A 14497-nucleotide genomic window follows, 5' to 3' on the forward strand; every position below is an offset into this window, starting at 1 on the left:
TTAGTGGACAACTAAACAGGTATCCAAAGAGTTACTGTGGCAAATGTCTTAGGTATCACCAATTTCTAAGTACAAAGTTCCCCCTCCCCCTGTGAAATAGTGTCCCAGTTTCAGCTGGGACAGTTTATTTTCTTCATGGTATCTGGTATGATAGTGTGCTTTGGCTTTAGTACAAACACAACACTGATAACACACCAATGATTTAGTTGTTGCTGAGCAGTGCTGTACAGAGCTAAGGAAGTTTCACTTTCTCAGCTTCTTGTATTGTTCTGCCAGTGAGAAGTGCTACGGGGACACAAAGAGCTAGGAGGGGACAGAGCTAAGGCAGCTGACCTAAACTGGCCAAAGGGATATTCTATATCATGACATCATGTGACAAATCTTGAAAAAGGTGGGAAGATGGTCATGCAGAAAGTCATTGCTCAGGAACCAGCTGGGCAATGGTCAGTGGATGATGAACAATTGCTTTGCACATTACTTTTGAGCAAAATGTTTTGTAAATACGTATATATGATTATCATTACTATTATTTTTCTCCTACCATGAGTTCTACTTCCTTTTTAAAATTCTTTTCCCCATTCCAGTGGAGGGGGGAGTGAGTGAAAGGAGGTGTGGTGTTTAGCAGTCTGCCAAGTCAAACCACTACAAGCAGAAAAGGAATCACTCTACATGCACTCAGAAGTGATATTTTTGTATTGCTCAGCTTACACAGAATCACTATAGGCAGACTTGAACTAGCAGATACTTTTCTGAATGAAATATCAGTCTCTGGCTCATCGTTTATAATAACAAACAGCCAGGAAGTTCACTGACTTAGCTATGCAGTGTGGTTCAACACAGTAGGTCATGGAGTTTGCTTAGCAGAATTTTCACATGTAATGTTTTTCATACACTGCATGTATACTTTTTTTTTTTAATGTACGATATTCTATTTCAACCTCTTGTACACTCATACAACTACACAGAAAAGAAACTTCATAATGGAAATTATTACTGAGGGAGAAATCTCAAAAGCTATATAGCATTCTATGCTTTAACGTGAATGTTAGGCCTTCCTTTGGGGGGTTTAAATGATCTGTTTATTTATACTTTGTATGACTCACTGTTCACTGGGGTATATTCACAAGCATGCAGTCATTTGCTGCAATTAGCTACTTATCAGATTTCTCCCATCAGAGATACTAAAATTTTGCTTCATCTTGACACCCCGAGTTCATACCCCCATCTATACAGACATCTGTAGCAGCCTGAGGAAGGTCTACCCTAAGATGACCGCGCACAGCTAGAGCATGGGTTGAATTTGTTTTAAGGAGAAAAGTCCAAAACCTTCCCAGGAAAATTATACAACTTCTGTGTGCTTTGCTGCCTTTTTTAGCAAGCCTGATGTTAAGAACAAACAGATGCATATATTCAAGGCATAGTGAGTTACCACAGAGCAATGGCCAAAGCAAAACCCCCTGAAGATGTGAGGTGTTCCACTGAAGGTAGCTCTATATCCCTTAATTACCTCAGGCTTTAAAACATAACAAAAATAACCAGGAGGTGTCTCCTCTAGAAGAGCTATGTCGTATTGGAAATGACTCATTCTGGCTGCAGCAAGCAGTGTGCTCTACTCCTGACTGCTGGCATTGCAAAGCATTACAGGAAAAGATGACAACTCTCACAAGAACTTTTAAACCAGAAACAGCACGAACCCAGACAGATCTAAAAAAGTACAGATACGGTTCAAACTTCAGCTGCATTTATACCATAGCAAACCATGAGGGGTTGGATGGGGGTAGCTGCAGGTTGTCCTTAATTTAAATGTGCAGCACCACCTACTGTTAGCATGTGCCACAGTATATAAGCAGTGTTTTCATGTATCCTAGGTTCATTTTAGTTTATCTCTCCTGGAAGATTGTTTTGTCTACAGTTATCCTGGCAGTACCACTAAAGTTAGGATGACATGTCCAAACCTAGTCAAAATATTTATGACCAAAAAACAGGAAAAAATTTCAATTTGGATGGAATGCAAATGAAAGTGGTGAATAAATCCACCTAAAATATGTATGGAATATTTAATTTGATCTTTAATATGATCAGAAATATTCAGTTTTTCCTGATGAGTGCAATAAATGAAGAGTAATTGGATATTTCTAGTAAAGTTGGTTTTATCTTAAAAACATTGTCCATAAAATATGTATTTCTTAAAATTAGTAACTATGATATCTTACTTCAGCAAATATGGCACTTCCAAAATATTCCATTTCATTAAAATTATCACTTAAAAATGTATTAATTTCCAAGGCAAATTAAACTTGTATTCACACATATTCCTTGATGGTTAAATACCTGTTATGAAATGGATAAAGCATTTCAGCTAAATACTTATGGTTAGCACTGTTGAAATATCAGGCTACTATGAGCTCTGTGCAGTACGAATCATCCCTTTCTCTGTATGTTTATTTGGTGACTTCCATCATGGAACCCTGGGCTGGTTGATGTTGCATACCAGGAAAGAAAAGTACAACAAATAACTGTCAAAAATGCTCAGTGCTAGTAACTGAGCTTCCCTAAAAATTCTAAATCCATTCTTGAGAAATGCTTTATAAACCTTGATAAAGTATACCTAAGAAACCACAGTCTTTGCCCTATCAGAATCAAGCTTACCAAAACACCACTCTCAGCCCTGTTAGAGACGATCTAACAGATGGTTTATGCACTGATAAACTGATGCTGGACAAATAACATATCAGAATTAACACTGGATTTTATTATTTTGTTTTGCTTTTCAAGCTTCCTTCAGGTGTCTAAAATCAGTTCATTTTCTTTGTCACATTCTCCCATGAAAGAATTAAGCTCCCACAATGAAGATACCACAAACCAAACCACATCCAAGGGCAGTTTACTGAAGCACTGGAAATTACCACTGGAAGGCAAAATTCTTTTGTATATTACGCATGTATTTTAGTTGAATCTTTCTTCAATGCCCTCCCATTTTGCTAGACACTTGAGATTACTACCATCATCACTATCAGGAAATACAATAAAAACCCCCCAGAGCTGCAAGTATTATATTCTTAGTGCGTGTGCTCAGTGTGAGACAGAGTTGGCAGGATATGAACTGACCTGTGCCAACCCCATTATTAATTCTTCAGGTACGGTTGGCAGCTTCAGGCTACTGAAAAATAATTTACTTAGAAAAGCAGGAGGAAGTTTTATAAAACACGATAAGGTGAACAGCCATTTTTAGCTCAAAATACAGACAGTGGTTTCCAAGAATTGAAGAACAAAAATCTCAAAGTATCAATTTATCATCTAGTGCTTTGTTACAGTGTATCTTGTGGAGTTCTATTTATTATCATGCTAATATTTCTTGTCTACTTTACAAAGAATTCAGATGCCACCCTCACCAAGAAGGGCTGTAGTAAACAATTTCCTGTGCTTTGCCACCCAGGTGGAACTGCACAACCAGTGGAAAATAATTTGGGCAGAATTTTATAAAAAGTACTTGAAATAAAGAAAGATGGAGCACTGAAATAATCATAAGATTGGAAATATAAAGCATAGGTTTTTGATGCAGGGGATCCTGCAGTACTTCAGCAGTGATCATTGCCTTTCACAAGCCATACAACAGTTTCAGATTTGAATTTGGTCATATTTTAAAAATGACTGAGAATTTAATGCACATCAATATGCACATAAATTAATACAACAATTAGCTATCAGAATTAATCAGAGGGAATTCAGGTAAAAATCAACAAATATTTTTTGCTGAATAAGACTGTGATGAGTATATTTTAACAATATCAGATATTGTTTCAGATATCTAGAAGGAAGACTTTCAGCTTTTCGACTCAAAACAATTGTGGATTTTTTTTATTCAATATTTATTTATAGATTACTTTGCAGTTCACTGAAACAAAATTCCTGTTTTATATCAATGTTAATTCCATATAATTTTTTTCCTAAAATTTCTACAATTCAGACAACAAACTAAATAGTATTTTTCAAATACCAAAGAGCCATGATATGGACAAATAACTAGGGGGAAAGAGGGGGAACTGAGACATTCTCTTAAGATTTTTTATTTATTTTCCAGAGAAAATTGTTATGAAAATAAAGCCCCTGCAAAACTTGAGTGGCAATCCAAAATAAAACTCCAAACCTTCCAAGAAACATTTTGGCTATAAACAAGAAATCAAAACTTACTTTCTGTGTCTAAGCAAGAACCTTTTCAAAAGGCATAGGTGAACACTGAGCCTCTCACATTGATTCTATGTGCTTGTGTAATTGGTTCTTCTCCCAGTACTGTGTTGCTAATTAAATCTGTTGTAACTAACTCCTCACCATGGATTCTTAGTGTGCATTGTTTTATTTGTGCTTATTTGTCAGTCATTATATTCTCTTTATGCTTATTTGTCAGTTGTAAGTCTTCACTTTTTCCAAATTTTGTTATTTTTTGTTCCTTTCTTTTTTTTCTGTCTGTCTGATAGAAAAGAGAAAAAAAAAAAATTGCATATCCCATCCTTTGTGCCACATGCAGAATCTTAGAATTAGTTCTTTTTCACATAAATGTATCACCTTTTTAGCAAAGAAGATCAACCTTGAAAACACCATCACGCTAATAACAATTTTAGTCTCTGTATGCCTACAGAGAAAAGTGATTATAAAAAAGGTTTGTGCATCACAGCAACAGCAATTGAACTTCTATAGGATTGCAAAATTCTAGAACTTCTCACATAACTGTAGATTATCTCAAGTTGGAAGGGATCCAAAGGATCATCAAGATCACAGGACACAAAATTCAGACACTATGTAAGACAGTCCAAACTAATAATAAATATACTGTAATTGTCCAAACACTCCTTGATCTCTGGCCTCTTGAGGCCTCCTGGGGATCATTTTCCAAGATCCATCAACCCTGAGTATGATCCTCCCATCATACTGATCTGCCCAATTGCTACAAGGTTGAACCATCCTGCCAATATTCTGTTAGATTTTGTTGCTGTGAGACAGAAAGCAGCAGAGGGGCAGTCTGACAAAATGGTATCTGACATGGAAGTGCATACGAAGCAAAGATGGTGATTATAGTTGTGATTATGCTGAAAAACAGCATTTAGTAGCTCAGAAGTTGCTCTACCAAATAATGTTACTGTAGCCTTTGTATCCATTGTAGTTTCCATGAAAATAAATAGGAGAAATTACTTGTGGAGCAATTTACATACCTTCATTAAAAAAATATATATTTTAAATGTCTGCCACAGTGATTTTTTGTTAACTTGAATGTTATATTTGGAGAAAATTCTCAGCTTTATTCTTAGTCCAAGTTTGTATCAACATACAAGATTTAGTTTAGTAATTTGTGTTATGAGAAATGCTCTCCCTCATATCTTTTGTCACAAAGCTTTTTAATTGGATCCTGAATCAGTAAACATACTTATTCTCTCATTCTGCATTTCTCAGGCTGATAATGGCTATGTTATGTCAAGATTGAAATATCTTAAAAGTTGTTTTTAACAGTCTTCAGGGTATTGGCAATGACTTAAAAATATGGACTCCTTCATGATCATATTTTTTTTCCTGTTATTTGATTTGCTTCACTTTATAAAATATGCAAATTAAGTACCTTCCCTCAGCATATGAGGAAAAAGAACAACAGAGTTGGTAACAGCAGTTTTTGAATGCTGACACAAAGTCCATTGTCAGAATTTGACTGACAAAAACAGATATTTCAAATTACAGTTACTTCAAACTCTTATTTCTTACTTGCTCTGACAGCACCTTTGAAATAATGTGTGATGTTTATAAGCATCCTTGAAAGACAGAAAAATCAGACTTTGTATTTAAGAGGTTTCTGTTACTTCTGATTTTCCACTGAAAATTCTGCTGTGCTTAGAAAGAAAGAGGTCATCAAATGAATTTCATATAAGGCCTTTAACTTATATTTGTTCTCATTATTTTCTCTGTTAAATTCTTAAAAAATCTGTAGGCTTAAAGTAAAAATTGTTCAGTTTATATCAGAGGTTTATAGGGGAGGGAAAAAAAAGAGTTTGGAATGATGAGGGTTTCACTTCAGAGAATTGTAGGGATTGGAAGGGACCTTTAGAGATCATTGAGTCCAACTCTTTTACTAAAGCAGGCTCCCTACAGTAGCTCACACAAGTAAGCATCCAGATGGGTCTTGACTATCTCCATAGGAGACTCCACAAGCACTTCAGGCTGGTCTGAAAAGCATTTAGCCTCATCCAATTGCCTCCAACATTTTAGATATTTACAAACATTAATCAGACCTCCTCTCAGTGAACTATCAGGATAGCACGCAGTCTCAAACACAGATCACTGTTCCATTGAGGTTGACAGCATACAAACTGAAATCTAAAATAATCTTTGAGGAAATTACAAATTATATTGCATCATGAGATTGATGCATAAGCATTTACTCAATTAATGGGTCTTAGCAATGACCTCAGTGTGATAAGGTGTGAGCCAGAACTCCTGTAGCTCTGCATGGAAAGGGAGCATAGGATTACAGGATTCATTAAATTAAAAGCCAGTTTAGTTGATAAGAAAACTTTCAGTGAGTAAAATTTTAGACAAAATTATCCTCCTTTGTCTTTTATTATTATGAATCAATCAAAAGCCAGAAAACAAAGTGATAGAAGACAGATAGTTTTACAGCCATTTCTAAGAGAAAAATAATGTTGGCTGTTGAAAACTCTTATCCCTGCCCTTTCTTTAGGTGCAATTTTTCCATTGTAATTACAGCAATGTGAATTCACCTTTTCATAGTAAATGTATTTGCACACAAGGTAGATTCTCCACGTCTTTTTTTCCATACAAAGCTTCTAATTCATTTCAAAAATACAAAAAGAGCAGCTGGTTATACCTGGCTTATTGGAACCTGACATATGCTAAATAGTAGATGTTAAATAGGGGTACAATATGTACCAGAAATATATCAGAGAAAATCAACAAATAGTATATCATGGTATCAGAAAGGATCTAATTGAAGTTTCACTTAAAAGTACATAAAATCACTGTGAAGCAAATGACCCGCAAAGATTGGATTATACCAGTGAATCATCATCTAAAAGGAAGCATTTTCTATGACAGTTTATTCCTCTCTCTGATACTCCTAGTCATTCTAGTTAGATTGGCTGTACATACAAGTATTTGGCTCTCCTGCCGGCTACAGCTTCACTTATATTCAAGGACAGAAATGTAAACATGTGAAGGTAGACAGGAAAAACATTAATTATTTTTATACAATGTGTATTTAAGGCAGTAGCAACAATTCATAATATTGCCAATTCTTAATGACAGTATTCACAGAAAAATATTTGCATGTTTCCACATCTCAAGCTTTTAGGAAAAGCTTCCTTTCAGAGGAAAATCAGACTATTCTGCACAAAACTTCAATCAGATGAAATGTAACAGAGCTAGTTATTTTTGTTCTGTGGTGCTCTCTATGCTACTGCATGAAAAATATTATGTAGTATTAATTATTGACTTTGGTGAACATGTAATAATGTAATAAAGTATCATCTTTGCAGCGTAAGTTTATTTTCTATGAAAGCTTTAGTAGTCTATCAGCACAGTACTCACTATACCAGTAAAAATTTTATGGCAATAAATTCTTTCAAATATTGTATATTCACATTCAAGAAATCATTAGAAGTGGTATATAATATATATGTAAGAATATAAGTACTCAACTTTTCCAGAAAAATTTCAACTGTTATAACTACAAACTGTAAAAGTACAGTAGCTTGAGGATAATCAATTAAGAAGCAAGCTAACACACTGCATGTATCGCAATACTTTTTGAAAGTATGTGTATGAGGGCAAACATACTGACATATGCAACATGCCTGGACACTGCAGTCGTGGGCATTCAAGAGGAAACACATTGAAATGGCATCTTCAAAAGCTATTTGCTTTCAAAGAAGCTACTTCCGTTACCATTGTTTTTCTCAGGCTCTACTTTGATTCACGTTAGTCTGACATAATCTGCTAGTTTTAGGATGTAATGCACAGGACTATTTTTCACCGTAACATTAGCTATAATCTAAGAAATAAATACAATATTCAAAAATAATGTTATGGAGATAATTTTAGAAATGTATTTTTAACATATTTGATGTAGGAAATGTAATACATTATATTTTTTTAACAAAACCAACCATCAAAGTAAAACTATATCAACGATATCAAAGTAAAAATAGCACTTATGCTTCCCCTTCTCCCCGTCTTCCCTTTTTTTTTTTTTTTTTTTGCATAAATACACAAATCATGGCTGACAACTGATATGTCATATTTGGTTTTGAGGCTTGGATTAGAAACAAACAATTGTTTTGCACTCCCTATGACAGAGTGGCTGCCTTTTATGTTATACCACTTTATGACGTGTCATGACATATCACATGCCGTGGCTGACAAATAAGATAAAACATTATGCCAGCACAGCAACTGTAAAGCATCTTAACCTGAGGGCATCAATTGCAATGTAAATGTACTGCAATAATAAGCATAATTACATAGAAAATGCTTAGGATGCACCAAAAATTGATGATATATTATTTCTTTGGCTTCTTTGGTAATTAATCAAGAAATGTGGTGAACATTACTATTACATTTGCATTTACTTTGATGGCTTTATATACCCTCCTGTGACCCAAATATCTTCTACACAGTTCAAAAAACTTTGCCTCTCAATTATGAACTGTTCTCTCTCTCACCCACTTAGCATACACCAGTATATTTTATTTAGGCTGGAATTTGATATTTTCCATGGATTCACTAATCTTAAGATTTCCGTGTTGAGAATTACTTGTGATGGTCATCTAATCCAATCTCTAAATTTAAGCAGAACAGGTCAGATAAGGTTGTTTCAGACACCCTGTTAAATTTTGAGTATTTCCATGGTTGATATTCAGCAACCTTCAAGAGCAACCTCTTAAGCCATACAGACCACCCTCCTGTCAATCTTCTTGTCCTGTCATCCTAAGCCTTCTAGAGGAGTCCAGCACTGTTTCTTCTGCACCCTTCCATAAAGTTCCGATAGAAAGCAATCAGGTCTCCCCTCAGCCTTTCCTTCTCAAGGCTGAACACATCTTTCTTTTTCTGCCTTTGCTACTGTGCTCCAGCCTTCTCATCATGGTAGCCTTCTCTTTGACATTATGTCACTGACTGTCTTGTACTATGGAACCTAAAAGCGAATTTAGGGCTCCAGATCTGGTCTTATAAATACTGGAGGAGACATTTTGTTTTCCTTAACTTTCTGAATAGGTTCATGACAAGACAGCCCAAGATGCTCCTGCATATCTTAACTGCAGCTGTACATTGCAGATGTTTTTCAGATATGTTTAAAATGTTTTGTTTATATAATTGGCTATATGATATATGGTTTGTGGAATTAATTTGATTAATTAATACAGTTTATATACTTTGCAATTCAACCGTGAAAACTAAAACCTTTTCTTTTAATACCTTTTTTCCTCAGTAATTATGAAAGTCAAAGTATGCATTTCCAAGTTAGCAGAAAGGACAAAGCTGTTTTTATGTTTATAATTTTAACACTAAAATGCTATTTTTATGATTACATATGCCCCTAAGTGACAGCTCAGCATCCTCCAATAGACGCACCTTTGCTCTGAAGTGACAAATTCATTACCTGCAAAGATTGCAGAACACCTACTTAATTATTCCCCACTGATTCTTCTTAATCTTCTAGGACTTTGCAGGATGCACTTGTCCTAAAACACACCTGACAATCAGGCCACTGAGAATGAAAGTTGTTAAGAAAGATCTTCCATGTACATCTGCTTTTAGAGATTTTACATTGAGAAAACATTTTTTTTTAAATGTTACAACACTTACATTAGAAAACGTATTTAAGGAATATGCTAAATTGAAAATTTCCAGAAAATTTCCACTGAAATTTCTGCTAGATATTTTTGTTTTTGTGACTATCTGTAATCATTCACAACACATTTTAAATTTAAATTAGCTTGCTGAAATGGTCACCAATGAAACAAATTTGCATCTCTATTATGTCTGACAAACACACTTCACTGTAATCAAGAAGGTAAATAAAATTTTTAAACGGACTCTAGAGACTGTATCTTACTTATACTTTGACAATAAAACGGAACACAAACCTGAGGAAAAGCAAACATGCCTAATTTGTGCAAGTCCTGATTCTGGCAGCTACTAGCCAGCACACCAGTAATTTTCACAGTTCATAGGTTATAACTTTAGGATGATTATTTTACACAGCTTTTGTTTATAGAAACTTATGTTATCAAAAAGTAATTTTGCTGTTACTTAATCAGCTAAAAATGTATCATTGCTTCAAGGCAATACAGTCTATGTAATATGTGCGGAGCTTTGCCAGTTTTTATAGGTGTCTGAATTCAATTGCATGGAAACTGAACAGTTGAAAAACAAAGACACATCTTGTAGTAACACATTCAAAAATTAGGTCCTCTGCTCTGTTAAATGTTAAAAAAAAAAGTTTATCACAGTAACTAACCAGCATACTCATCAACAATTTTCTATTATTTAACAAAAAAATAGCTGTATACTGGTACTAATTCCTAAATAGGATGACTACCAGAGTCCAACATAACCTCAACATATATTAATATTGGCACAACTAAGATTACCTAGTGGATCACTATACTAACACCTCTTGTCAGTAACAACTGAAGTCAATCACCATGTCTACAGTAGGCCTAATCTTTTTTCCCTGTCTTTTCACACTGTGAATCTACACAGGTTTCACATATGTTGACAGTGATGGCAGAAAAGATTCTTAGGTAAGCTATGAATGTAATCCAGGGTTGATATTTCCTCAGCAAAGCAAATGTCCTGAATAAGGCAATGTTTCCTTTCAGAGAAATTCTCTTGACAATCAAGCCTCACACTACGAGCAAAACCAAACCTTCAGGTGAATAACTGTCAACAAAACTTCAATTCTTCAGGTTCTTCTCTAGGAATTTGCTCTCAGTGAGTGATATTCAGTGAATGACAACATGAGATACTCTCCATTAACAAAGCTTCATACTAATGATAATTAATATGAAGATAATTACTAAATTACATACTAAAGATAATTGCAGATGTGGGCATACAGCATATGAAACCAAAGGATTTTATGACAGATACTGACATTATTTTTAAAATGTATAAAAACTATAAAACTAGCCTAAAAGTTCAGAATTTAATGTCCACATTGATGGAACTTAGAAGAAAGTTCTGCCCATTGTTTCATTAATACCTTCTAGTCCAACCTCCATGAGTGTGCGTTAACAATAGAGCTTTGTCCACAATAAACAAATTCCTGTCAGGTCAGAAGCCAAGGGTGTTTAAAATAACTAATTATTCAGGGTCTCCTAGCGAGAAATAGTTTAACATCAAGATACATCTTTCAAATATGTTCTCTAATTCACTACGAGTGTGGTTGTAACGCAGCCAGCCATTTCCAACACTTTTCCAGGCATATACCTCACAAAAAAAAAACCAAACATGCATACATCAGAGGTATGCATATATTAAAATGTCCAGCAGAAGCAGAAATAGAATCACACCATAAAATCACTTACAGTAACAGTATACTTAGCAGACTTAGAAATGTATGAAAGGTAAAACATGAAACAGTGCTTAACTTCTCTACATACTCTTTGTAAGGCTTTATACAGTACAGATTTACTTCAAAATTCCCAGAGCCATAAGAGTTACATCACAAATTTGCTTATAATTTAAAAAACAATGTCACATGTCTTGATATTAAAAACATTGTCCTAGCCTTTTTTATTTTCTTGCATGGAAATAAATGTTTCACATTTGTAGACTTCTTCATGATATATTTTCTGGATCACTGTTCAACTTATGCTGGAAGTGCTTGCTCACCTACACTCAATTCCACTATTTTCCAATATTTTGATTCAATTTTAGTTGCTTATAATTTTGTTAAACATCATGTTATGCACTTACTTCACTTAGTAAAACCTTGAAGTATTAATAGAGTAGCAACAAAAAGCAGCTATACTCTAGTTATGACACGGGCTGCCCAGAGAAGTTGTGGATGTTCCATTCCACGAGGCACTCAAGGCCAGGTTGGATAGGGATCTGAACAGCCTGATCCAGTGGGGGGGCAACCCCGCCCATGGCAATGGGGTTGGAACCAGGTTTAATGTTCCTTCCAATCCAAGCCATTCTATGATTCTATAACCCAAGGACTGGCCTGAGTTTTCAAATGTGCAATTGCCTATAGTACAGAAGTGACTATCTTAAAAACAATAAGGAAAAAAAAAATCACAAAATCAAGGATGACAAAATTTTAGAAAACAGAAATTAAATTGTTTCTCCAACCCTGATGTGCCAGTTTTCTTTGAAATCAGTTTCTTAATTCTCTGCTTTTTTGTGCACCTATAGATAGAATGGGCCACCTTAAAGAAAGAAAGCAAGGATTGCACATAGATATTTATCAACTGTCAGAAGATGCTGAATGAAATACAAAACAGAAAATGCCCTACAGCTACTGGCAACTGCACTTTGTATCAGTGCTATCTTTTCTTTCAAAATTTCTGCACAACAGTATGCAACCTTTTTTCCCCACTAATACTTTACATAACGGGTCAACATTTAGATGTTACATTTCTTTAAATTATGAAAATATAGAATTTACTGGCAGAGACTGATGAACATCCATGACTATCACCGAGGAGGCCTTAAGATATTAAATGTTATTCGAAATGTTAAATTACTTTGAAAAAAAAAAAAAGAATATTTAATCATTTTAGATTAAAGCTCTAAATCAGTGGATGTCTTGAATGATTTTTTACCTTGTCTTGTGCCTCCTCTCCCATTGATCAAATGGAGATAATCATTCTTCCCTCTCCTGGAGAAGAATTTTCAAGATAAATAAAGGTTTAAGAAAAAAAGCCCCGCCTGTAATTCTGTAGGCAGTTCAATATAGAGATGGTAAAAGGTAAAAAATATTACATGGCACTAGAGAATGAATGATGGCATAAAATTGAATTGAGTTCAAAATTCTTCTTAGAACATTCTCTGTTCTTTTTGATGACTAAGTCATGATTCCTGTTACCAAAAAAAAAACAAACAAAAACAACCAACTTCTGCACACGCACTCCTATAATAAAAACAGGATACCTGGAACAATTTCTGATTTGCTAAAACATCTGAATTATGCACTGGAATATTTACTGATCTGTGCATGTATGAGCCTGCTATTTTGTAAATGAAATATCTTTGTTGGACGTTTGGTGTATGTTTTTTTCTTGCTTTCTATCCAGATATGATTCATTCCCTTTCCCAACAACTTCCATTAATCTTTTTCTGAATCTGAATCTGTTTTTATCAATAACATTCTGGGATGATGCTGTCAAAAAATTAAAGGTTTCATCTCAATTGAAATAGACTTTCTGAGGTTAAAAAAGTTCTACTGCATATCTACTACACAGCAGTGATGAAAGCAGCTGAAATCTACAGCTTACCTTTTCAGTCCATGTCAACATGCTATCTGGTTCCAGTTCTATGGTCTATGGTTCAGTTTTATTTCTTATCCCATGTAATCCTACCATTTGATTTTTATAATTTTTTATTTAATCAGCTGCACATTTCCATGTGTCAAAACAAAGCCTGTATAAATCCTGTTTTTCATTTCATGCTTGTAATTTGGTACAGAAATGGATTGTGATTTTACAGGTGGGTTGTGTTACAAACTACAAATCTTAAAATGCTCCAACACCACATTAGTTTATTAATAGTTTAAAGTTCCACTTGCATTGTCAACAAGATTCATGAGCTTGAAAAAAGAAGAATTAAGTCTTGTCTCTCCCATCTGCCTGAACATAAACCTTGAAACCTTGATGAGAGAATTTAAATAGTAGAGCCATGGGTTCTCTGTTGCTTAGAAAATACCTAGTACTGAATGTTACCTGCAGCTGGCCATGGAAACAGATGTTTCAATGCTGGAGCACTTTTTATGTTCTATTTTCATTTTGGCAAAAAGGAAAAGTCAACAGCGCAAGAGTGACATAGCAATGAAAAGAATCACGACAGTTTATCATATTAAAACCTGTCACTGAACAGTCTCCGAGTTCTCTATATATATTAGTCTTAGAAAACAAATAAAACATCAATCTCAAGCTCTTATTCGAAAAGATTTAACACATTCATAATTTTTAGCATGCTCATACTGCTACTACATTCAATCTGAGTGTTTGAAACATGTCTCCAAAAGCATCTGCATCAACAGATGCTTAACACAATTTGACAGAATTTCTGTATGCAAAACACTATATAAATTGGATGAATTTCTTCGGGGGATCTGCTGAGATCATTAGCCAAGTTAATATAGCTATGTGATTTTCAAATGTCAAAAAAACTTTAAAAATGAACTTTACTTTGCTTTTCTTGTTTTGCTTTATATTCATCTCCTGGTTACAGTTCTCTCAGATAGTGCCAAGGAGAAAACACTGTAGTAAAA

The sequence above is a fragment of the Tetrao urogallus genome (assembly GCF_951394365.1).
Source record: "Tetrao urogallus genome assembly, chromosome: 3".
Lineage (NCBI taxonomy): Eukaryota > Metazoa > Chordata > Aves > Galliformes > Phasianidae > Tetrao > Tetrao urogallus.